Genomic DNA, 24,505 nt, shown 5'->3' with positions numbered 1-24,505 from the left:
ACATTCTGGTTTTAAATTCTGCATATTACATGTCATTTGAGAGAAATGCATCTTTCTGGAGTTTAATTTTGTTCCATCTTTTAGGTCAATGATTAAAACATGCTTTGCTTCTACTGCCTTTCAGGGAGAATGAATGTGGCACTTTGCCATATCTGTGGTCCTGATAAAATTATATGGATACAATCTTCTACTAATAGCAGTGTTTGGCTTAGTGGTAGCTGGATCTGTATTAATATTTAGGGTATTAATTGGTGATTGGATCAACAGGAAACCAAGAAAAAAAGGTAATACATATATAAGGATATGGTAAATTATGACCTCACTAGCTTTTTTGGTTTACTTAGTGAAATAAAATACAGATATGAACTTAATAATGACAGGGCATAAGTTTTAAAAACTAGAAAAAGCGGTATCCAGCTTTCTGTCATTCTCTGGTACTAGATTTAAAATATTTTATTGTAGTTTTTAGATATTTATCCATCACAGATTTTTAATATTAAATTCCTAAAAACATGTTTCATTTTAATACTCTGGTATTACCTATGTATAATATACTTATGTAATTTCTATTAAAGACAATTTCTATGTGTAAAAGATAACCTTTATACCAAGTAATCTGTCTAAACTGGGAATTACTATCTGGAGACTTATTTGTTCAAATGTCAATCCATTTTTAGCTTTTCCCTCTAATATCTCTTTAACCTTCCTTTACCCAAGAAGAATGTAGGATTTCCTAAGTTTTTCCAAGTCTTTTGATTACCAGTCAGCCTGATTGTTTTCATTTCACCTAGGAGGTTGGGCAAGGCATTCTCTGAAAGCACAGCACTGAAAAGGCTAACTTATTTAAAATCTGGACTGTTGGTCCTTAGGCCATATTGATAACTTCAGTCACAAATTAAAGAAGAGTGTGATATATCAGTAGAAAAACGTAAGTGCTTTGATTTATCTAATATCCTGCTTTTCATATCGTCTTACTCTCAAAGCATGCTTTCATTTGCTTGCAAAACCCAGCTTTTTTTTCTTCTTCTTCTTCTGGTTGTAAAGGCTTTGCCTTTAGTGAGCACACAAGCCTGCTCTTTGCTTCCTACTCAGCCTATGATTGCTGATGGGAATGATAACCCTGGTTGGCACAGGGGTTTGGTCAACTGCAGTTACTCTGCATTAAATGATGATGTAATTGTAACCTGTCTCTTAAAACCAAGAATAAATATTGTTTCCCTTTGCAGTTGGTCATGTCTTGCTCTTCACTCAGAATGCCTCTATCACCACCGGCTGTGCGGTCCTGATGCTTGTGTTCTCATACAGAAGGGACCTGGAGCAAGTATGGCAAGGCTGGTTCACTGTGAGTGTCTGCCATCTCCCCCCTGTGCTGTGAGAGTGAATGTCACAGGCAAGACCAGAATGTCCTTCAGTGAGTCATCTCTGGATGGCCCTGCTCACTGATCTGGGATCTGGCTAATCTTTCACCAGTGCTCTCCTTACCCCTAATTTGTTAATCAGAGTCTAAATCTCACAGTCATGAAGGCAATAGAACAGCAGTCTCTGTCTGCAAGGTACAAATTAGCACCGGATCTGGTGCTACTGGGGTGGGAAGAAGAAAACGCTGAGAATAAATACAACAACATTTGGCTTCAAACCTGCATTGAACCTCTTTCTCTCAAAAGTCTTTGGGTTCATTTAGATGCTCTTCAAACTGTCAGGTAAGTAACTGTATGTATTACAATGGGCTGAGAAAGTCTATCCCTGGGTTCCAAACTCCGTTTACCCTCCTTCCTTCAGTGGTCTGCTTCACAGCTGTGATCGCCCTGGCAGCCCTGGCGAACCTGGCCAGCACAGCACTGACCAACACCATTCAGAAGGACTGGATTGTAAGCCTCACAGGTGACAACAGAGGCCAGCTGGCTGGTGAGCTGTGGATATAACAGGGCATCACAGGTTCTCTAATCTGCTGAGAGGTAGGCCTGATTTAGTGAACAGAGTTGATGAGACAATTAGCGCTCTGAGAAAGGCAGGAAAGTAGCCTTTAATAGAAGGTATTTGGAGTCAAAGAGACCTGCATTTGAATGCAGCTAAAACCAGCCATGGCTCTTACCAGCTGCAAGTTACTTAACTTCTCTAGACTTTACTTTCCTCATCTGTAGAATGAGAGAAATTAGGACAACCCCCCACCTTGCCGCCAGCTCATTTTTGGGAAGGATTATGTCTGCACGTGGGAAGCATGTAAGAAATGGATGAGACTGTTATTATCAAAAGGATATATAGACCATACTTTCGGGAGAGAAATCCCTCTGAATATATTACAGAGGTTCTTTGGTCATTTTAGATTTGAAAAATAAGTGAATTAAAAGATTTCTTAATTTTTGTCTGTGATAAGCTTCTACTTTCTCCAGAAAATTCATCCCCAAGTGTGACTTGATTATCACCTAATCACTAGTAATGAGAGGTAGAATCATTTTTTTCAATAATGGAGCTAAATGGAAGAATCTGGCATCTTTTAATTTTTTCTTCCATTTATAAAACTTGGATCATTTTCACTGTGAGATATTCAAATTGCCAAACTAAAGCAGGAGATCTTGTCTTACCCTATATTTGTGCAGTTGGTACTCTTGGCTAGAAAACGTTCATGAGAGTTGATAGCCAAGATAAAGGAAGCTATTACAGAGGAGTCTATTAAAATATACTCCTTACAATGTGTAGAAGCCCCTTATAATCATGTTTTCTTCTAAACTACACTTATTTGGATGTACTGTGGCTTAAATAACAACACCCAAAATAAAACAGCTATGTGGGTACAAGCCAGGTGACATGGTGTTGAAAGTGTCCTGTCTCTGGGTAAAAGAAAATCTTCCTGCTTGCTGTTAATTAATTTTAAAGAAATCTAAAATAAAGCACAGATTCAGATCTGAGGTTTATTCTAATTTTAAAAATCATCTTGTAAATATGTTCTTTAATGATGGTGGAATAGTTAAGAGAATAAGCTTTAGGGTCAGACTGCCTAGGTTTGAATCTCAGCTCCACCATTTACCTTCCCTGTGACCTTAATTAATTTCACTTCTTTATGTCTCAGTTTCTTAATTTGTAAAAGGGAGATACTACGGACCCCTTAGAGTTGTTGCAAGGATTGAGTGAGATGAATATGTGTAGAAGGCTTAGAACTATGCGTGTGGCAAAGAGTATTCAACTATTTCTATCCTTTGTCCCCTGTTTTTTCCCTCTCTGCCCTGTCAATGTGTTAGTCATAATAATGGCTATTAATACTGTTGTTGTTTGGACAGTGGGATGTGATAGAAAGAGTGCTGAGACAGGAGTTGGAATAACTCCAAGTTACCTAATCTCTCTAGCCCTCAGTTTACTCATTGGTTAATTGTTCAAATTCCAACAGAACTGATCTCAGAGGTCTTTTCCAGGTTGAAAATCCTATGATTAATCTAGAGTCAGACTAAAAGGGATCTTTCCTGTTTTCACTGCCATTCACCCAGTGCGGGCTCACAAATCTAGCAAATACACGACATTAAATTCACCAGGAGGAGAGACTCATGCACTGAGTTGCAGTGTTTCCGTCCTGTCACTTACAGGGATGAATGCAGCTGTCTGGCGGCTGGACCAGATCATCAATATATCTGCTCCCCTGTTCATGGGCCAGGTGATGACATGGGCATCTCATGTGATCGGTTGTGGTTTCATTCTTGGATGGAGCTTGGTTTCACTTCTTGTAGAGTTTCTATTTCTATTCAGGGTTTTTCAACTAGTTCCCCAATTGGCTGTAAAACCCCAGCGACAAACGGGGGCACTTCCTAGAAAGGCGACAGGAGGCTGTGAACATTCAAGGCAATGCAAACTCAGAGACAGCTCTTGCTTTTTTTTTTTCCCCTCCTTTATGTCAATGCTTCATTTCTTCTTTTCAGAGCTTGTGTCTAACTATAATCTTAATATTCTGTCTGCAAATGTGCCTCAAACAGTGAGAAGTGAGAAGGCTCCAATAGTGCCACTTGTTATTCAGTTCATATGGTTGGTGTCATTGGTGGAAGCAGGGGGGTCTGCCGTGTACAGTTACACAGATTGTACACTACACAACTCCAGGGGCTCCATTAAGTGAGTTTCCACTCTGAGCAGCACTCCCTGGGGACCGTGCAGTTTACAGCCTGCAAAACCTATTCCATGGTCCTTAGGGCATACTCCTTCCTATTTTATCATAAGTCTCTTTCCTAAGGACGCTAAGCTAGAGAGACAACTATGTCAGGGAATATGGGCTGTTTTTTGGTCAAGACAATAGATAAATTGGCCATCCCTGCTATCAGCGGTGTTTTTTAAATCAGAAATTGCTTATCATCAGGATGAGGATGACAGAAAAGTAAACCTGCCAGTAAATATGACCCCATTCTCTCAAGATAAGAGCTATACCTGCCTATGGACAATGTTGCCCATCTGCCTGGGCAACACAGCCCAGGCATTGCTTCTGACCTCAGTTTCTCTTTCTGGAATTCTTTTTTTTTTGGATTGGTATATCTCTAAAAATGGATGATCACTTTATTTATGGTTATTTTTACCTATTACTTTATTTTAAGCATAAGAATTTTAAAGAGAAATGTAATACAGTACCAAATGGGAGAACAGTCATGGAAAAAATACAGCCAGTCGACTAATAATTTTTCAAAAATTGTATCTTTAAGCAATTTTGCTTTATTGTTGATTATGTGAAACTAAGTTGCAAATCACAGACATTTCAGGTAAGCACAGAAGTTGAGTTGGTAAAGTCAGTTTCAAACAAAAGCTAAGTTTAAGACAAATGAAAATGAAATCATATTTTTATCTCAATCAATAAACTCAAGAATCCTAAAAACAGATAGAGATGAGGGTCTTGCAGTTGTGATGTCTAATACTGAACTGAAAGCTAGGGTTGATTTTTCCAATTTGGCCAGTTTAGATAGCTTCCCATTATTCCCACATTCTTGATCCATGGTCCCCAAATTGTGCTCTTAAGTGACAAGAAAAATCCTCCTTCTTGATGGTCTCCTGTCAGGCGTGATTGAGTAAGCCTGGTATTGACACCTGACTTAAACTGGACAAGTGAGATTATCACTTTGGATAGTTGGAATTAAGAAGAGGAAATTCTAATTCAGTTTGGTATAGTTTCTTGAGGAAAGATGGGTAGGCTTCTTTTTCCGACTGTCCAGACTCCGGAACTCCACACTCCGAGGCCCCCCTCAGGCTGTGATGCCTTTCCCCCTGCTGTGCAGGTCCTGGACTTCTTATAATTATATTTTCTCTCAAGTTGTTTTGCAATTAAAGCTCACCAGATCTCACTGTATGGATAAAATATAAGTATTTATAGAGATAGGTAAACAGATATACATATTTAAGTGATGGATGGATGGATAGATAGGTAAATAGACAGATAGATAGGGCGAGCTATATCTTCCCATCTATCACTTTTAGTTGTGTGACCATGTGTGGCTAATTTATTCAAACTCGCTGTGTCTCGTTATCTGTAAAGTAAGGATAAAAATAACAGAACTGATGGCAGGGAAGCGATTAGATAAGATAGTCTACATAAAACCCTATTTCCTTCTGCATAGAGTAGAACTTAAGGCAATGTTGGTTTTTTTTTCATTGTCATTGTTATCTTTACAAAAAAACCCTGCTATGGCAATAAATTCTTTTCTATAACCAAATTCACCCTTCCCACAGTTCTTGGGCCAGAGTGGATTTAGCCTACCTGACCCTCTCTCCTTCCTTCATGGCCTTATTTGGCTCTTCTAGTCCTTTTTGGAGTTTGTCTTAATTTGTGCTAAATACTTCTTACAACTTGTTATGTACTTTAAAAATCTGTTTGCAATCATTGCCTATTCTGTCCTGGAAGATGGAAAGGTATTTGTCATTTCCTTTTCATGAATATCTGCTTCTTCAGAAAAATAACCAGAGGAAATATCCACCACTCTTTCCAAGAGTTCATTACCACATCTCAAGCATGTGCAATTTTGTCTTTCACTCTCTCCCGTGTCTTCCCTCTCCTGTCAACATCCACCTTCCTGAATTTACTGTTTGCCTTAGTCTGGGTTCTTTCAAGAGCAATTCTGGGACTTCCCTTACATCTCCATCACCTTGCTCTTCTTGGGTGTGATCCTGGCAGGAATTGTGAGCGGTGGGTCATGTGTGGCACAGGATTCTGCAGCCTGTGATATTGCTAAGTAATCGTAGAAGCATTTCATGGTCTCACCACTGTGTCGTTGTCAGTCTTCATCATTCATTCACTAAGAACCCACTATGTGACAAGAACTGTCCTAGACACTGGGGATACATGAGTGGTTTAATCAAACAAGGTCTTAGCCCCACTGAGTGTACAGTTTGGATGGGAGACCAAAGAGTGAGCAAATAGCAATGGCCAACAACACAAAGTGACAGGAGCTATGTTAGAGAAGGACAGAGGATTGGAGACACATAGGAGGGATACCAAATCTGGTCTTGGGAGCCCGGGAAGCCTTTCCAGGAGGAGGCACAATTAAGAGATCCCTGAAGGGCAAGCTCGGCAGGTGACATGAAGAGGAAAGAGTGCTCTAGGCGGGATGGGAAGTTGTGCAAAAGCCGAAATGTGGAGATGTGGAGATCTGGGGAAGTGAAAATAGTTATTTCCAGGAGTCAAGCATGTAAATGCTACAAATGGCATCCACATTGAAGGAGTATTTTGACCTGGGTCCTTTCCCCGCTAGAAGTGGGATGGGGAGAGGGGAAAGAAGACAGCTTGGTGGCGCCAGAGCTTTCCTTAGCTGCCTCGGGAAGGGGAGGGAAATCCTTTCCCAGAGACAGGGTGCCTGACTCTGAATATCTGCAAGCTTGTCTCCCCTGAGAACTTGGTCTTGGAACTCTGCCACCAACCAAATGTCATTCATACCTGGCAGTGAGGACATATATGATTTGGTTAGGGTGTTTAAAAAATTGTTTTGGTCATTTTATGCCTGATGAATTCAGCAGCAACATATTGGGTATCAACACTGATGGGGATTAACAGCATGTTGGCCCCGAGTGATTCGACCTGCAGATGCCCAGTCTGGGAAGAGTCTGGGCCTTGCTCTTAGACATGGACTCCCTGTGATCCGGTTTCCACCCAGGAGCATCATTTCTTTGCCCAAGCCCTGCTCCCTCCCCTCAGTCCAACCTCAAGGCCACAGCTCAGAGCCAGGGGATCCCCCATCCCCAGAGCAAAAATGAGGGAGCTGAGAGTGTCGTGGCGGGTGGTGGAAGGAGAGGATCAAAGGCTGAACCGTCTTCTTCCCCCTTCGTTCAGCATCTCCCTGCCTGCCTCTGCTGTGAACCTCAGCCCCAACTCCAGGTGTTGGGCTCCTGCAAGGTCCCTGCCCTCCTGGGGCTCAGAGCTTCCCCTTCTCACCCTTGGGCCCACAGCGGGGTGGGGGCATGGGATTTGGGGATACCTTTCTGCTTTCTATCAAGGAGACCCAGAAGCCCTTGGTCCACAGAATCTTGAGAATATTGGGAGAGGAGAAATGAGAGTTTTGTCAGTCTAATTCCAGCGGTTATAAAACAACAGGCTAGCTTGGGAACCTCTTTCCTCTGATGTAATGTGCATGTATGAGAAAGGAACTGTTCCTAATTCCAAATAGCTGATTTAGAAACCTGTTCTTTCATCTGGAGATGACCCAACCTCTAAAATATTTTAAGTGAAGGACCTGACAGGTGAATTATCTTTTATTAGGCTATTTGGCTTGTACTTCCCAGCCTTTAATTGCATGAACGACAGAGAGCAGGTTGGCCATTTAAGATTTACACAATTCACATAGTATTATGATAATAAACTAGTTCTAAGGGGGGGGGAGGGGAAAGAAGTCCAACTGGCTCTTCCTGACACAAAGGAAACATCACATTTAGAGAACGTGAAATCTCATTGGCAATGCCTACAGTCTGGAGAAACATTCAGTACGAGAGAAACTTCGGGCTTTTCTCTATGGCAATAGCAGTTCTTTTTGCTGACCCTTGATAAGGATGCCAGACACACCACAACACCTTTGACACTCACAAGGGAGATAGCTCAGGATGTGGAGCCAGGCTGCCCATGATGTTCACACGTTACCTAAGCTCCCTGTGTCCCTGTTTCCTTGTCTGTAAGACGGGATAGTAATGATAGTACCTACCCATCAGAGAGAGTGTCGTGGCGGGTGGTGGAAGGAGAGGATCAAAGGCACAGGTATTGGAGCTATTTGTTAAAAATGAATATTAACTCTCATCTTCAGTCATCATCATTTTTATATCTTGGCTGTGATTGCGGTGCTTTCACGAGCGTTGTTGTGTGAGCGTGGAGTGTGGTGTGGACAGTGAGATCGAGAACCACAATGCCGAGTGAAACGGATGCTGACTGAATCCCGCACACCCACTGCCAGCAAATGCCATTCACATTTATTCCCAGCAGAATTACAAATCACTCCAGGGTTGGTGGTGTGGTCAAAACTGCACCCGATAAAAAGTACCAGTGCCCCCAAAGATATAGTATCGTCCCTGTGTTAGTGTGGTTAGCATGGTCAGGCCTGGTGGCCGTGATGACGTGTGTCTCACCAGGACCAGTGGCCTGTGGCCACCTTGCTGTCTACCACAGATCCCCAGACACAGAGCTCACCCGAGACATTGGCTCAGTATATACTTGTTTCCATTCTTAGTGGAAAGGAAGTTACAGAACTCTGGCTACAGCAGGATTTGACATATTACCAAGTCACTTTGCTTTTGAAAATCTAAGAACTGCGACTCCGTATGCCCTCAATTTACCAATAATTCTGTCAGTGCAGAATCAGCCCTCACTTCCAGAGCTGCATGTTGTACAGCTGCAGCGTTTTATAAATACCTCTGACCCGTCCGCACTGCTTGTTAGGGGCCAGGCGTGTGGGTTTTATAGGTGAGCTCCAGGTCAGAGTCCTTTGGCAGACCAAACCCTGAGGCTTCGAGGCCATGCCGGGTGGTTGGGACGGCCGAGAAGAGTGGGGAGCCTGGGCCAGGGTCCCAGGTGCGGGCTACTGCAGGGTGACAAGGGCAGCCTAGGAGGACAGAAGGCCTGGCCAACGCTCTGCAAAGGCAGACACTGGAGGACATGGCATATTCAACCCAAATAATTCTTGAGTTCAGAGCTCAGTCCAGAGATCAGGACAGAGGCAAACGAGAGGCCTCTGCAGGGCCAGCACTGGATCTCAGGGAGAGTCCAGAAGGAAACCAACTATAGGCAGAAGCTGGGAGCAGGCACAAGAGCCCCCGGGACTGGCCCTCAAGGACAGCATTGCCACCTGGTTTCTGACTTATGTGGTGCCTGTATGGCAGGTCCTGAGGCTGCTTCTGAAGTGTAATCAAATGTAGCCTCTTAATGTGGTTAAAGGTGGGGGAGGGGAGAGGAAGCTCATTCCTCCTCTGCCAGATCAGGAGGGAAGAGGAAACACGTGGAACTGGAGCAGGATGTGAAGCTCAAGACTGCTCTCTGTCCGAACTATTTTTGGAGTGGAATGGAGACATAAATAGATACATCTAAAATGAAGTTATATCGCTACCTAGTGATAATGGTGGCGATGGTGATTCAAAAATACAATTTATACTACCACAACTTATTGACTGTGCCAGGCATGATGCTGCCCACTTCACAGGACCGTCTGATGTAATCCTCCAGTGAGATGGGATCTAAAGAGTCCCATTTCACGGCTGAGAAACTGAGCCACCGAAAGCTTCATTTACCCAGCGTGACCGTGCCAGTCAGTGCAAGAGCCAGAATCCTGCCCGAGGTCTCTGACATCTCTTTCCATTTCTTCTCCCCCCACACTGCTGCCCTGTAGGTCTTTGGTCCTTTGACCTCACTGTGACCCAGCTTCTTCAGGAGAACATTCTGGAAACAGAGCGAGGGGCTGTGAACGGTGTGCAGTGTTCCCTGAACTACCTCACGGACCTCATCCACTTCGTCCTGGCCACGCCGGCCCCGCAGCGTGTTCGGCATGCTGGTCTTCACCTCCATCCTGTTTGTGCTGTATTTTTTTAACGCAAGGAAGTGTAAGGTTACAAATGCCCATGCTCAGAAGACAGTGAAGAAGAGCACTTCAACCTGAGAGGTAGGCAGCGCCTCTGACCACTCAGAGCCTTACTAACACTGGCCCCATCTCACTGTTTCCGGTGATTTCCCCGAGTTGCTACTGGGTGCTTATCTTGTTCCACTGCTACATTTGAGAGCAATTATGTCACCATCACCTTTGGCAATAGCATCAACTGCTTTAAGTGCATCTTTGGGGCGATGGCTACTAGCCAGAGTTTGATTGGGGTCTGACTCGTGGTGTGCCCATTAACAACTCAGATTCCACTCCAGACAACTTGAAGGGGCTTGTTTTAATTTTGCCAACACAATTCAACGTTTTCAGGTTTTTATTGTTCTTTGGGTTCTAAAATTAGGCAGGATCTTCTGGTCAGTATTAAAATTAGAGTTAGATCACGGTCAGTGACGTTTGGTCTCAGTTCCTTGGGTTTTTGTTCTACAGCTGGTTTGTGAACGTCCTTTTGATGGGCTGTGTGCCCCTCACGAGGACTGAAGCTATCTGTTGAATTCAATCATGGTAACAACCTTTGGGTGGTTTCTGGGGTCTAGCGTCAGGCCATGGATCTGAGGATCCCTCAGCTGACTTGGGCAGGCTTCGTCTCAGCAATCAAGCCAAGACATCCAGTTTGACCATCTCTGATTAAGAACACCACTAGTTTGTGATGAGTAAAATTTGAGTTTCTGGCTGCTTAGAAGCAATCAATCAACACTAAAACAATCTTCTGGGGAGCCTAGAAAACCCATATAGCTCTTTGCTTTAAATAATGAATTGCTTCTTTGTAAATGCTGTGGGAATAGAAATTCACTTAGCAGTGAGAACAATGAGGCTAGCAATGAAGGCTCCTCAGGCCTCAAAGTACAGAGAACCTTTCTGGGGGTCGTGGGGGAGTCACATTTGGGGAATAGCCTGTAGCACACTCAGTACCACCGTAGCAGGTTGGTGCTGTTGGGAATGATTTTCTAAGACAGGGTTTCTCAAGCTCGGCGCTGTTGACATTTTGGATTAGATACTCCTTTGGTGTCGAGGCTGTCCTGTGCATTGTAGGACACTCTGCAGCATCTCTGGTCTCTACCCACTAGATGGAGGGAGCAGCCCCCAACCACACACTTGTGAGAATCAAAGGTGTCTTCAGACATTACCCAATGTCCCCAGGGAGGGTAAAATACTCCTCCCCCCATACCCCCTCTTAAGAACCACTGCTTAAAGGAAATGTGAAACCTAAAGGAAAAAATCCACCTATTGTTAAAAGACAAAAATGACCAAAAGTCATTCATAGTAAGGAAATTACAAAAGGGAATTTTACACAGACATGCTTCTTAGAGCTGAGTTGAGTGAAAACAAGGGAAGGAGAGAATTTTGTGAACATTTTGCTTAACATAAGGTACTTTGAAAAAAATTGTGCTGTATATAAGTTCTGGTACTACTTATGGTGCCACCTCCCCCAATCTTTCCTTTTCCAAGAAAAAATCTGAAAGGCTACGTTACTACACACACACACACACACACACACACCCAACTAGGTCAGGAAACCAGAACTGCTCCTCACATGAATTCTTCACTAAGGAGGCTGTATTTTGAGGAGGTAGCACATCACGTCTCCTGGCCCTTGATTATCCCAATGAACACACAAGTACTTGCACAGGCGAGTCTCAGAACAAGTGTTTAATAAATCCATCCCGAAGTCTTTTATTTAAAACCTCCAGAAGTGCTAGCGGCTTGAGTGTAGAATTTATGTCGTCTTCTATGTAGAATTTATATCAAGTCTTCTAAGTACCACTGGCTCCCTACACCTGCACCTCCTGCCCTTGAAAAATTAGCTGCTTACCTGTAAATTCTGCATTTTAAGCACAAATTTTACTCTTGCTTTTCCTCCAGGCCTTGTATAGTAGGACAGCAACATGTTTATATTGGATCGTGGAATGACTATCTCCATGTTTCCATGAATATTTCGTGTTTTAGACCAGTACTACCCAACAGAAATATAATGCAAATCAATTTATATAATTTTAATAATATATTTCTAAAATATTATCATTTAACTTGTAATCAATATAAAACTGAGATTTTACATTCTTTTTTATTGAAGTATAGTTGATTTATAGTATTGTGTTAGGTCCAGGTGTATAACATAGTGACTCGGTATTTTTGCAGATTTTATTCCACTCTAGGTTACTATAAGATAATGGGTATAATTTCCTGTGCTATACAGTATATCTTTGTTGCTTATCTATTTTACATATAGCAACTTGTATCTGTGAATCCCATACCCTTAATTTGTCCCTTCCCACTTCCTTCTCCCCTTTGGTAACCACAAGTTTTGTTTTCTATATCTGTGGAATCTAAAAAATAATACAAATGATTGTAGATGCATCTTTAAAAAATATTAATTCTTCCAAAGCTGATGTTTCTTACACCTCAGCATGTCAGTTTGCGCTAGATACATTTCAAGCGCTCAATAGCCACATGTGGCTAGTGGCTACTGTACTGGAGTACAGTTTGGGAATCATCTGTGATGATTCCCAAAGTTCCACATATTTCTCCACTATAGGAAGCCTATAAATGATACAATGGGCTCTCTTCTGCCGGGTAGTGGGGGTAACATGCCAGAGCATTTGTCCAACTGGAAAATCATTCCATCAACTACAACATTCTGATCTGTTTTCCAGAAACAAATCATGGTGACATACATCAACCTGAACTGACTGGATTTTGTCTGTTTACCTCTGAAACAGATTGATGTGCAGCTGTTCTGGAAATGCAGATGGCAACTGGGGAGGGTACCTCAAGATAATTGGCCCTTGCCATACAGACAAACTCAAGCAGGGGGCTTTCTAGCCATGGTTGCATAGTCCCAGATAAGTCACAATTTTATAACAAAATATCAGAATCAGAACTTTTCAGTTTATGAACACAAGGTAAATTTTGGAAAGGCAATCCTTATGAGTACAAAATTAAAATAAGCCTTTCATACACATCTCTGGCTGTTTATTTGTTCTCAACGTGGCTTTCCTCTTGAGGTGTTATCTCTGACCTTGGCTCACAGGGGTCACTGGTTGACTGACCTTACTACCCTGGTCAAATGCCTCAGTCTTTACTATCTCTAGATCCCCCTGTTTCGTTACCTGGACACCTTCTCTGTTCTACTTCTTCCTTCAAGGTACTTCAGATCATGAGGGAGAAAAAGCATCTTCTCACTTGGGTTCCAGGGAGCCTAGAATGTAAATGACCCTGCCCCCTCCACCTTGTCCATTTAAAATTTATATTCAAGTGCCAAATGACAAATTTGCCAACCGGATTTCCTCTGGCTCCTAGGAAGCTCAGAGCCAAACTGGCGGGAGCCTAAAGCATGAGGTCTAATGGTTTGGTTTTATACCCTGCTCTGTTCTTGCTGCGCTTTTATTCCCTCCTCTAATTATTGTACTGTTTGCCATTTGTTTATAAGCCACCCCAAATCATTCTGGGAATGTGGTGGGGGTATACATAGATATAATAGTCTCTTTATAGTTTGTCCTAACAATTGAATCTTTCAGATATTGACTCAGATACTGAGTGAAGTTATTCCTTAAAAGAGAAGTTGAGGGAGGCACATTCTAACCAGCTTCATCTTACAAAGTGTCACAGATAAACCACACCGTGTAAGTTCCATAAAGGCAGGAATCATCCATCACAGGACTTAACACACAAGGGAAACATAGTAGATATTTACCAAATTATATAAACATTTGTTTGTGGAACCTAAAAAAAAAATACATACCTTAGTTTGGAATATTCACTTGAACTATAAAGACCTGTTTTTTTAAAAAAAAATATTTATTTATTTAATTGCACAGGGTCTTAGTTGTGGCATGTGAACTCTTAGTTGCAGTATGCATGTGGGAGCTAATTCCCTGACCAGGGATCGAACCTGGGTGTCCTGCATTGGGAGTGCGGAGTCTTATCCACTGCACCAGCAGGGAAGTCCCAAGACCTGCTTGCTTTTAAGAAACAAAAACTACTTGTCTTTAAAAATGGAGTATGCACATTCTTGAATCTAATTATATGACTCAATCTACCTGAACTGACATAGTGATGGCACTACTGCCAATACCAGGCAAGTCACATCTGGGGAGGTTAGTGACTAGAGCTCTTACATAAGATTTGACATTTTCAGTGAAACCATGACCATTGAATAGAATTATATTCCAATCACATTTTCTTTTATAGTCATAAAGATTCTCTTCATGACCATAACTCCTCCCTTGGAACTAATAAATCCTCTGAAAACATTTCATTCAGCTCCAGATTTGCTTCACTTCTCCTCTTTTGCACCTCAGCACAAAAGAATGGCCTGGTAATTTTAATAGTCATGCTGGCCATCTTTTCACTCTTGCTTTAGCTCTTCTCAACATGCAGGCATGTGCTATGCCAAGGAGGGCAAGTTGACTGCAGCCCTGGAACTGGCTGCAACTCACTTTGGTGACCCTGGGCTGTACTTAATCAAGGTGCTAGATAACTCTGTATTGCCACGGTACAGGGAAGGGAGTTGGGGGGAGGTGGAGCAGGTTAGGTACCACACCTGGAAGCACAAGGAGGCATCTGAAGGCACTGCTTCATCCTACAGGCAAGATGGCCCAAGGGTGGCCCATCGTTCTTTTTTTTTTTTTTTAAGGAAATAACATCTTATTTAACTGTTTATTGCTTTAATTTTTTTTTTCTGGCCACACTGCGCAGTATGTGGAACTTCCCCAACCAGGGATCGAACCAGTGTCCCCTGCAGTGGAAGCTCAGAGCCTCAACCACTGGACCACCAGGGAAGTCCCCATCCCTCTTTTCAAAAACACCCTTGAATATCCCCAGAGAAAAAGTAATCCATGTGACTTATGCTTCAAGCTTTGAGATTAACCCAAACCCAATTACTCAGCACCCAGAACCTCACTTACTCCCTAATTCTCTCACTTAATTCCCTGTTTTAGCCAGTATCGGCCAAAGCCATTCTAAATTTTGTTGGGTAACAAGTTTCTCACTTCATTTTCTGCTACCATGTCGCCACTAGTATACATTGTCAAGAGATGCAGAGAAAAGTGCCAGACCGCTCACACCCTGCCAAATGGGATTGAAGATGCAGCTGTTAAGACAATGAGTATGTGCTGTTGCCTGAACCATCCATAAAGAGAACCTGTACACCCTTGATAGGTGAGGATATACAGATTGTTTCTTGAGTATTTACTTGTGCACGAGTCACTTACATGACCCCAAGGTAATTTTGATGTTTTTGCCACTCTAATCTCAGTAAATCATTCAGTTACTGACCTAAGACTGTCTTCCCACAGATTTCATTGGAAATGTCATTAAGATGCCAGAAAGGGTAAGTTTTTAAAGCCATGTTTATTGAAGTTGAATTTACATTCAGTAAAACTCACTCCAAAATTTGACAAAGGCAAACAGCACCATAATCAAAGCGCAGAGTTCTTCAACACCCACCCCCAACCAAACCCTATGCAACAAACTCCTCCCTGATCCTTAGGAATCCACTGATCTGTCAAAGGGGTCAAACTTAATCATCAAAATAATCTATAATAATCTATTATAGGAAAAACTGTAAGCACAAAAAAACAAGTTTTTAAAAGGATACTTTGAAACATACAATGTTTTGAATAGTCAAAAGTGGGGGATTTAGAACTAACCTTTGTAAATTCAAGCAGCTGACAGTTTTCTTAAGATAGCTGTATTGATAGAATAGCTAGTCTAGTTACTAGGTTGAGCTGCAGGCTGGGGCTGGCTGGCAGGAAAATGATTTTAAATAGTTTAAATGGAGTTAAATTCTACAGAAATTCTCTATGGGGCAGATATATGTTCTTGCAGATATTTGGCACCTTTTCAAAAGTCCTCCCCTGCTACCACCATGAAAGGGACAGTAAGCGAAAACCTGTACTCTGTATATATCAATTGTCACATGTTCAAATACACCTCGTCTCCTCGAAAAGCTTTCAAGCAGCAGCCCTGTAAGAGAAGTATCACAGTAGGTAATTAGAGCAGCAATTACTAAATAAGATGCTATTAAGAAAATACAGTGTCTAGACTATGTTCACAAAAGCAGTGCAGGTTAAGGAAAATGAATTCCCCAATGTACTACACATTGTCAACACAGGTATAGTAATGTTCTGACATAAAAATGAAAAACAATTTTTTTCAACTCAAAATCCTATTTTACTAATGCTAGCAATTCACCCTCTGCCTCTGGAAGATTCTAACTCAAAATGGCCACCATTGCCAAAGATAAACATCTTGAAAGATTAGATGCCAATCCCTTAAAAATCCCCCCCCCCCACAACAACATTTTTCTGGGCATAATAAAGTATTACCTATTTAATAGAGCCCCCCCCCACCATTTTATTTAAAACATACTTTTTAAAGGTGGGGAGGGGTGTGATTGTACTTAATAAATTTCTACCTATCAAGTTGGCCTCAGGTAAATCCTTTAACCCATCAGAGCAGGATATCCAATCAGATTAGAGTTCTCATCCTTGGCCAAGAATTCTATTCGTATTTATTAACTCAAGCCAAATTCTTTCCATTTGGTCCATACCTGTTTGCCAGCGTCTTGAACTGGACTGAGCCTGGTAGGAAATTGAGAAAAACAATGTTAAGAATATCATATGCTAACTTTTTATGGTTTTCTGTGTGTGTATATGTGTGTGTTTGGTAAAGAGTCTTTTATTGGGCTACCTACCAGCTACCTTTGATGAATAAAAAGCTACCTTTAAGTAGAGTTCCTTTAAAACAGCTACATTCTCCAAACTTCCTGACACTGGGAATCTCCTGTAATTTCCAGCCAGGAGTAAAATTAAGTAGTGAACTAAGTGCCAATACTCTGGGAATCCATTTTACAGAAAGCCAGCAGTCACCAACCTTCTAATCTCCCTGTTACAGTTGCATGGAACATTATCAATTTGGAAAAAATAAACATTACTAGCAACAGTATTTACCTAGGAAAGAGGGAAATAAACTTTAACATTAAAAAAAACCAAAGGAAGCCTGAGACCTGCTTACCCAGAGGCAGAGCCCAGGGAGTGTACAACAGTCCTCAGCACTTGCTCAGTTTCCAGTCCTTAAACAGACACTGGCTCAGGCTGCTGCTTCCTTGACCTGCTGCCTGGCTCTCTCAGCCCATGTCCCTCTCCCAGAGGCAACCATTTGGCTCAGCAGGAATCCCCAACATCTAAACCAATTGTAAAACAAAGCCCGAGCACTGCATTTCTCTCTGTGGTAGTGCCATTCACCAGAGATCCAGGTAGTCGGGGCAGGGAAAACTGTGTGCTCCCACCCCATATATATGGCTGGAAAGGGGGTGCCTAGGACAGTTTGCAACGCTGCTCCTTGTTTCCTCTTTAAAAGCAGGATAAAATTGATGTCCCATTTGGTTTCCTAATTAGTAAAATTAGTTATTTTCTGATCAGTAAAAGGGTCTTTCACCACTGAGGCAAATATGTAAAACACCCCACAAGCCTCACATTTCAAGAGAAGATTACTAAGCGGTACCAATGATACCTAGAACGATTCCTTCATTTCATTCACTCAACTCTAAATTTAGATCTCTACAAATTTTATGGAATTTAGAGAGTAATCCTTTCTATAGGAACGTATAGCAGTAAAACACAGTAAAAATGCCCACTGATGCCGAAGAGAGCCACACCGAAACTTAGAAACTCTTTTTTCAGACAAACTTTCTCTAGGGCAACCTTTCCTGTTTATCTTGGCAGACACAAAACCCCAACGGTGCCGACTTTTTCCCAGGACAGACAACCATGATGAGCCTCACAGCCTGAAAATGTTGGAAGAGGGTCCCATGCTGCATAACGCACTGTCAGTCCTGAAAAGTTGGGGGAGAAAATTGCTCCCTCATTAAGGCTCACAGTAGTTAACCGCTTCCGCAAGACTCAACGCCAGACCTTTTAAAGAGCCCAACAGCCGGGAGAAGTGGCAACTGGAAGGCACTTGTGGCAGGGGAGTCTGTGTGGGCGAAATTCCCTCCGTTTCTCGCCAACACCGGAATTAACACTGCTCCGCTCTGAAGCTTAAAAGTGTTTCAGGCGCGTGATCTTAACCCGCTTCCTAAACTGGCCGTTCCGGGGTCGTCAGAGCCACCGGGGGCCCCGCGTGCGCCTAGAACACGGACACCATCCCGGGCCCTGCGCCTCCGTCCTGGGTCAGTTTCATTCTCGAAGTTTTGTTTGTTTGTTGTTTTCTTTTTTCATTGCAAAGGAGCTTAAAGCTCCCTGTGGCCTGGATCCCTTGGGCGTCGGGGTCACAGGTACAGACTGTAAGGTGCCGGGCGCCTCGGTCCTTGGGAGGAAAAGGGGGTCTTTAGGCGCCAGGAGGGTCATTCCCGGGGAGGAAGGGTCCCCGGCACACTGAGGACGTCCCCGCCCCAGAGGGGCCCTCATAGGAGCTCCCCTGGGGGCTGGGAGGCCTCTCCCGAGGGGGTGCCGAGCTCCGCCCCGACGGAGCGGGCCCGGGGACAGGAGGGGCGCGCGCGCCCGGTAAGTGCCACTGGAGAGACCCCCAGGCCACGTGGCGGGCTCTAACGTCGAGCTGGTTGGAAACCACTTACCGAGTCGTGCGCCGAGGCCGAAAAGGGAGGGGAAGGGAGAGACCCAGTTTAAGAGGGGCCTGGGCGGTCAGCACCCAGCGGCAGCCAACCAAAAAGTTGCCCCAGCGCCCCGCCCGGCTCGGGACCCGGCCCAGCACCAGGCCCAGCACCCGCCCCGCCAGCGGCTCGCGGAGGCCCTCGCGCGTCCCCTGCCGGCGGCCTGGGGCAAGCGGGGCAGGCGGCGGCTGCCGCCCGGGTCTCCCCTAGCTCGGGCCTCGGGCCGACCGACCGAAATTTCGCCTCAGAGCCCTTCCTAAGTGTGGTGTCCATTTACCTCGCGGCAGGTTCGACGGAGCTCCTGGCACCCTAATAATGTTAGATATTTATGCCCGTCTCCCCTTTCCCCACCTCAAGTATCCCATGTTCTCCCCCAGGGGGGTCTGCAAGCCATTAGAAGTCCCCAGCCTTGCTGTTTTTAAAAAAACTATTTTTTTAAATGAATTTATTTATTTTTGGCTGCGTCGGGTCTTCGTTGTTGCACGTGGGGTGGGCTTTCTCTAGTTGCGGGGCGCGGGGGCTATTCTTCGTTGCCTTGCGCGGTCTTCTCACTGCGGTGGCTTTTCTTGTTGCAGAGCTCGGGCTCTAGGCGCGCGGGCTTCAGTAATTGTGACTCGTGGGCTCTAGAGGGCAGGCTTAGTAGTTGTGGCGCATAGACTTCGTTGCTCCACAGCAGGTGGGATCTTCCCAGACCAGGGCTCGAACCCGTGCCCCTTGCATTGGCAGGCAGATTCCTAACCACTGTGCTACCAGGGAAACCCCAAGCCTTGCTTTTATATTTGGTTTTATCCTTAATCCTTCCCTGGAATTTTGAGATTTGAGGCTTGCTAGGTACTGGAGCACTTGAGAGCACTTTTGGTTGGAGGGACTGTATAGGGCAACAAATATTTACTGAGTGCCCACTCAGCGGTAGGCACCGTGATCCGTGCTGCAAAGTTGAATGAGAAACTGCCCCTGCCCTCAAGAAACATAAAGTGATAAAAGCCTATGCAACGTGCCAAGGGCCTAGCACAAAGCCACGAAGCCCAGCCTGCTAAGGGGATCAGGGAAGGCTTCCTGGAGGAGGGGTATACCTAGGCTGAGTCTAGCATTACTAGCAGGAAGTTGGCTTCACAATATAGAAGCCAAGAGAGTTAAAGAAGGATCATAGAGTAGAGGGACTTTTAGATCATACAGAGCTTCTGGTGGAGTAGAGCCCACCTTAGGGTGTTCTCCAAAAGCAGACTTGTCTTGATCATGGAATGTAAGCTCCATGCAGACTTGCTTTCCCAGTTTCCTGGGTCCTCTGAATTCAGCATAGTGCCTGGAACGTATTCAGGTAAGTGGGAAATGACTCCAGGGAAAGAGATTCGCCACTGAGCCCCTGCAGTAGTTGAATATTCATACTATAAAACTCTTCAAGGCTCATAGTGATGATAGTGGTGGGGTCTTATCCCAGAATGTAGCTTTTTTGGGTCACCTTGAGTATGAATTTATCCCTGTATTCCCGGTACATGGCCTAGAGCTTGGTGCACTGTCAGTAATTGATAAAACCTGCTGTATTTCCTTTCTTGGTGTGTATTTGGCCTGCCTTTCACACACGCGATGAACTACTTGTAGAACAGGCATCCCGAGCCCCCGGGAGGTGTTGGGCACTTCTCTGGCTAGTTTTGCTGCTGCTAGAGGGGAGGCCTCACCCCCGACCCCGGCTCCCCATGCCATGTCTCTTTGTGGAGGAACATCTGTGGGATAATGCCCTGAGCTTCTGTCCACCCTTTCCTCATTCCCTTCCAGCAGAGGAAGGCATTTCAATAAAATCCTGTTCTAACATGAATTTGGAGAGCATGCAAACCGGGGTAGGCTTGTTGGCATCTGTCCTCCACCTGTTTCCTGTTTTCAAGATTCTAATGTTCTCTGATGGGAGGGGGAGACAGGGGTAAGAAGTGACCATTTGGAATCCACTGAGGGTTTTCTTGGTTCAGCGTATAGTCACTCGGGAACATTAAGTGTCACTCCCTTAAACTTTGTGCTTTTTCAATAGTCCAAACTGAATAAAAGATAGTATTTCTTACTAACCCTGCAATAACATGGTCATGCATTTTACTCATTTTAAATTTTTGGCCCGCACGTATGTTACGGCAGGTGATATCCAATGGCTCATCTTTCTCAAAGAAGAGCCAGTCCATCAGAAGGCTGTGAGCTGCAAAGATTCGTGTTCTTTTTCTTCCCTCGCTGCCCAGGATCAGTATAAGGTAGTGGTGACCCACGGTCCAGACGGGGAAAGGGAGTAGAGCAGACTCAGCTCTGAAGTCACTATCTTGTCAGTAGTAAAGCTAACACCTTCATTTCCCTTCTGTATCTTATCTTGAGTTGGTTCTGAAGGTGGAAAGGGAAGAAAGCACGTTATTTGTCACCCTCCCCCAACCCTTATTCCCAGGAGGTCCTAAGACTCATTTGTTCTCAATGGACTAACATCACACACAGAGCTGGGACATTCACTCTCACAGATTAATGGGCCCATCCATTTTCTTTTGTCTCTGTGTTTAGTGCGCATTTTATTGTGTCATTGTAGAGTCAGGAGATAAAGCAACTGCAGACATCATTTATGATTTAAACGGCAGTTCCAGTTGGGTAACATTTTAATTGGCGTCGTTGGGCCATTTGCCACATGCAGGTCTCTGCCCAGCAGCCTGCCTTTTCCAAGCAGCTGTAGGCTTGTTTTCAAGCCAAGAGAGAATGTCTGCTCTCGCGGAGGCCTATTGGTTTCATTTGCCTAAATAGAAGTGGGTGATGGCTGAAATGTGGCTGATTTTAGCAATCAGAGGGTGTACAGGTAAGCATCCTGGAAGCACTGGGATACAGGTGTGCTTGTTTCTGACCCCTTACATCGGTACAAAACAGACTATTAAAACAATGCCCTCTCGATTGCCATGTACTCACTGCCATATTTAAAATGAATAGCCAACAAGGATCTACTGTACAGCACAGGGAACTCTGTTCAATATTACATAACAACCTAAATGGGAAAAGAATTTGAAAAAGAATAGATACATGTATATGTATAACTGAATCACTTTGCTGTGCACCTGAAACCAACACAACATTGTTAATCAATTGTACTCCAATATAGAATAAAAAGTTAAAAAAAAAAATGCCCTCTCAGGGGTGTTGCCTACAGACCTGAGCCTTGTTGTTCACAAGACTTCTAGGAAATATAGGAATAAAGGTATAAAATACATTTCTATTTCGTATTTATGTTCAATATATCAAATATATCACCTTTGTTGATAAGCATGATCTAGTTGTAAAACAAATACATAAAAACATCCTTTAACTCCATATTCTTCTGCAACTAACCCTTCATTTCTTTTTCTCTTGAAAAAGACTCCTCAAAAGCGCTGTCTTTATTTGTCTCAAATTCCTCTCCTCCATTCTTTTCTGAATCAAATTATGTTGGGCAGCCTCTGAGATCGTCCCCAATGGCCGCATCCTCCTGCTCTTCATGCCCTTGTATAATTGCCTCCCCTTGAGTGTGGACTGGACCTGTTGAATTTCTTCCAATGAATAGAATACAGCAAAAATGACGGGATGACATATGAAAAGATGCTCCCTGTTTTATATCACTAGGGAATTGCAAATTAAAACAGCAATGAGGTACCATTATATATCTATTAGAATAGCTGAATTCCAAAATACTGACAACACCAAATGGTAGTGAGGATGTAGAACAATAGGAGCTCTCAGTCGTTGCTGGTGGGAATGCAACATGGTACAGCCACTTTGGAAGACAGTTTGGGACAGAGAATAATTGCAGATGAGCTTTGTGTAGTTGTATACTTATGGGATTGTTCAAATCAACATTGCCAAGTTTAAGTTTCAAGAGGTAGAAATTATGACTGCTTAATTTCTGCATATAAATTCCAGGCTGCCTGAACCTCAGGTAGGAGGTTGCTAATACATGCCTTTCGTACGAATGATGATAAATATGTGAAGCCACTTGACTGCAATGTCCTTTCTGATTAACACATATTTATGACCCACATTTGGAAGCCTGGAGATTGCTGCCAGGCCCATCCAAATCTGTGCTGGGTAACTGAATGCAGCAATGCCACAGACAGCTTCTCCTAAATCATGCTTTAAGCTTTAGAAAAATGGTAATGGAACAGTGCATAATCCTTTTGGTCTCTCCAGCGATGTACTTAAACATGTGTTTCCTTCCTACCCGTTGCCGTGACTAAACATCTGTGCAACCATGACCGTACCATCTTAAAGGAAAGCAACAGATCCTTTTAGCTTCTCTTGCTGTTCATCCTGTGTCCTCTCTCCTCTCCTTCCCAAAGTAGCCTTCGAGTGGGGGGCAGCAGCATCACAAATGCTCAGTCGAGAGCAGAGTCAGTCTAGATTTTTTCCATTGCTGATCTGCATTCCCTTACGAGCCCATGTTCTGCTAGATAGGGCTCGAGGTGCCAAGGGGGCTTTACATTTTAGTCGAGTCAAGTAAATTTACTCAGATTCAATCATTTAAACAGGCTTTTAGGGGGAATGTTGAGTCTATTTTTGTAGAAAGGCCCCGTCTTTCTGGTTTCTGCTCCCCTTCCCTTCTCTCCATGGCTCCTGGCGAATGCATGTGGGGAGGTGCTTATGGCCCAGGAAGGGAGGCAGATGACACAGATGGATCTTCTGCATTGCAGCTGGCCTTTGCTTGGACAGTGACCACTGTAATGGGACTATTTCTAGCCCTGGTCTTCTCCGGGGTTTGCTGTTGAAGACCTGGGACCTGGTCACTCATGATCATACTTGCTTGTGGCTTGGCCAGGCCTTGGGAATCTGCCCTGGTCAACTCCAATGGCACCTGCCCTGGCCACCCTGTTCCAAGCCCAGCCCCCTCCCCCCACTGCTTTCTATTTTTTTTCTTTTAAAAAAACACTGCTTTCTATAAAATAGAAATAGATATATCTATAATAGAAATAGATAACATGTATCTATTTATCTATCCATCTATCTTTCTCTCAGCTGGCTTCTAAGTCCCTTTCAAGATGATTTACGTAGAGGTCTCCTGTCCTCTTCTCTATCTCTGTCTGTATCTCCCTCTCCATCTCCACACCCAAACCTAAACCCATACCCATACCTGTACCAATCTATGTCGATTAAAAATATGGACTCTAAAATTCAACTTCCTGGGTTCAAATCCTTGTTCTGTTACTTATTAGCTGTGTGTACTTGGACAAGTTACTTAGCCTGCCTATGCCTTGGTTTCCTTATTTGTAAAATGGGGATAATAATAGCACCTACCCTATAGGTTGTGATAAAAATAAAATGAATTACTATATGGAAAGGGTTTAGAAATGGATCTGACACGTGGAAAGCACCACCTAAGTATGTGATGCTTTTTAAAAATTATTGATTGCCTCCCCAGCAGAATATAAAGTCCATGAAGGCAGAAACTTTGTCTGTCTTTTTTACTGTTATGTCTCTTTGTCCTTCGGCAATGCCTGACCCACAGCAGGTACTTAGTAACTATTTGTTGGAAGAATGAATAAATGAATGTATGGAGAAACAAAAAAGAACAACACAATCTATTTCAAAAACTGTTACCATCCTTTCACACTCCCTCTATCAAAAGTTGATGTCCCTCGAAGGGTGACTTCCTCCTCTTTAGGGTTCTCCTATCCTCTGGGAAGCTGAGAACTAGGTTTTAGCTTTTTTTTTTTTTGGCTGTACCACGTGGATTATGGGATTTTAGTCTCCCGACGAGAGATCAAACCCAGGCCCTTAGCAGTGAGAGTGCAGAGTCATAACCACTGGGCCACGAGGGAATTCCCTTGGTTTTGGTCTT

At 43.5% G+C, this 24,505-nt stretch overlaps 2 long non-coding RNA genes and 1 other non-coding gene across 3 annotated transcripts; 1 reads left to right on the top strand and 2 right to left on the bottom strand.

Annotated features, from left to right (window-relative positions):
* The first annotated feature begins 803 nt into the window (after positions 1-803).
* LOC112395301 (uncharacterized) lies at positions 804-18,468 on the top strand. Its single transcript, XR_003002349.1, has 6 exons — positions 804-928; positions 1,227-1,342; positions 9,816-10,085; positions 15,097-15,236; positions 15,374-15,408; positions 17,804-18,468. It is a non-coding gene; the product is annotated as an uncharacterized LOC112395301 (long non-coding RNA).
* Positions 15,502-18,719, bottom strand: LOC112395302 (uncharacterized). Its single transcript, XR_003002350.1, has 3 exons — positions 18,655-18,719; positions 16,630-16,660; positions 15,502-16,043 (listed from the first exon to the last, which is right to left on the bottom strand). It is a non-coding gene; the product is annotated as an uncharacterized LOC112395302 (long non-coding RNA).
* Positions 16,504-16,574, bottom strand: LOC112395363 (small nucleolar RNA SNORD93). Its single transcript, XR_003002366.1, has one exon. It is a non-coding gene; the product is annotated as a small nucleolar RNA SNORD93 (small nucleolar RNA).
* Positions 18,720-24,505: the final 5,786 nt, after the last annotated feature.

Source organism: Neophocaena asiaeorientalis, unplaced genomic scaffold, assembly GCF_003031525.2.
Source record: "Neophocaena asiaeorientalis asiaeorientalis breed wild unplaced genomic scaffold, Neophocaena_asiaeorientalis_V1.1 scaffold89, whole genome shotgun sequence".
Taxonomy (NCBI): Eukaryota; Metazoa; Chordata; class Mammalia; order Artiodactyla; family Phocoenidae; genus Neophocaena; species Neophocaena asiaeorientalis.
This window is presented reverse-complemented; position numbering and strand designations above follow the sequence as displayed.